Raw genomic sequence first — 2,370 nt, 5'->3', positions numbered from 1 at the left:
CATTAGTGAGTCATCTATAGAGCAAGGGACTCCAATCCCAGTACCACTAAAACATGAAACGGCTGCAACACCATTCATCAGTGGCGGCAACAGAGTAACCATCATTATCAATAACAGCAGTAGAACAACCACCACCACCACCAGCAGCAGGCAAGGGCATCCATATCCAGGGGCAAGAGGGTCATAAATAAGGCAAATATATAGTGGATGAATTTCAGTAATATTAGAAGTAAAACTAGAAGTTGGTTTAGGGAACTATGCTATTGCTCAAGCTCCACACACAAAATTCCTAGGCATTTAGATGGACGAGGACTTGAGGTGACAGGAGAATTTGAAAGTTCTGAATAAAAAAACTAAGTTTATGCTCTTTATCTTCTAAGTATGCTTCAGAACTGTTGCAGCACTGAATAATGGTTATTCGCCTGTTATGCTTACAATGAACAGCTTGCTTAGATGTGATGCGATCTTCTGGGGAAATACACATCTGGGAAAACAAACTTTCAAACTTCAGGAAAGGGCTGTTACACTAATGAAACGGGCCCCCTGTAAAGCAACACAGGGAAATAGTTGCATTTAAAATGATGTTACTTCCTAGCTTACATATCACCTCAATATGAAAGGGAAGAGTAAACTGGCAGGGTTGTTAGCGAAATCCATAAGTAGGGACACTAGTACTCATGGATGTACCTCTTTTTTAGACTAATATCAGTGTCCAATGAGAAGGTCAGGCAGGCAGGTGCTAAAGAGGTCCAAAACTCACAAAATTCTCACAACAGGAAAGTAAATAATAATGTTACCATATTTAACCAAAATATTGGTGTATTAAAGAAAAAAGTAGATTCTCACAAAAGTAAAGTAAAAAATAATGTTACCATTTTTAACCAAAATACCCCGTGATTGAAGAATAAAGTAGATGAGCTCCTGGTTTGTTTAGATGACACTGAATCTTATAATGTAATAGATATACTATGCCTGTCTGAGCATCACATTGTGCCTGATATGGAAAGGTAAATATCAGTGGTTATAAACTAGCTGCATATTAGAGAGAATAAGGTGAGAGGAGGAGTTGCCACATATGTCAAAGGTCATCACTGTATATAAAGCTTAGATACAAAAAAGTTTTGTCTTGAGCAACATATAGAAGCATGTGCCTGTCAACTTAAACTGAAGGAGGGCTCTTTTATAATTGTAACAGCATATAGGTCGCCTTCAGGAAACTTTCATTTATTCCTGGAAAACTTGGATGCCTTGTTGTGCTATCTGTTAGATAGGGGAAAGCAAATTATTATTTGTGGGGACTTCAATGTTGATTCACTGAAAGAATGGAACAGGAAGAATGACCTGGAAGTCTTGCTCGGTTCTTTCAATTTGACATCTGTCATTAATTTCCCTACTCGGGTAGTAAAGGACAGCAGCACAACATAAATTCTTGTCCTGTTGAGAATGGCCTTTCTGATCATGATGCTCAGCTAGTTACAGTATATGACATAGCTCCATTTAGTAATTCAAAACTCCCCTCCAAAGTTGTGCGTTCAATTAATGACTCAACAATTAGAAATTTCAGAGAAAATCTTCAGCAGTTAGACTGAGATGAGGTGTACACGGAACCTGATGCTAATTTAAAATATAACTTATTTCATGATACACTTGTAAGAGAATTTGAAAACTGTTTCCCCAAGAAAGTAGTTAAATCTAATTATAAGAAACCATGCAAAAAACCTTGGCTTACTAAAGGAATAAAAATATCTTGTAACCACAAAAGGGAACTGTATCTAACAACAAGAAAGAATAATGACTGAGAAACAGACAAATATTATAAAAACTACTGTGCTACATTAAGAAAGGTTATTAAAAAGTTCAGAAGCATATGCATCATGTCTGAGATTAATACCTCTGATAACAAAATCAAAACAATTCGGAATATTATTACAAGGGAGACAGGGCAACCAAGAGTACACGATGACGGCATCACCATCAAAGTGAATGGAAACTTGATAAACAACAAGCCAGAAGTCGAAAACATTTTGAATAATCATTTTTTAAATGTTGTAGAGAAAATAGGATCTAAATGTTCATTAGAAGAAGCAAGGCAGTTAATGGAAGAGGTCTTACCCACACCATTTGATACAATTGAAATTCCACCCACCTCTCCTTCTGAAATTAGGAAGATAATAAACACTCTCAAGAATAAAAGCTCACATGGGATTGATGGCATTTCCAGCAGGATAATAAAAGCTTGTCCCCAAGAAATAAGTGGGATTATTAACCACATATGTAATAGCTCTCTGAAGCAGGGTATTTTCCCAGATAGACTGAAGTATGCCATTGTTAAACCACTGCATAAAAAAGGTAATACGTCTGATGTCAACA

Source organism: Schistocerca nitens, chromosome 7 (genome assembly GCF_023898315.1).
Source record: "Schistocerca nitens isolate TAMUIC-IGC-003100 chromosome 7, iqSchNite1.1, whole genome shotgun sequence".
In the NCBI taxonomy this organism is placed as follows: Eukaryota; Metazoa; Arthropoda; class Insecta; order Orthoptera; family Acrididae; genus Schistocerca; species Schistocerca nitens.
This window is presented reverse-complemented; position numbering follows the sequence as displayed.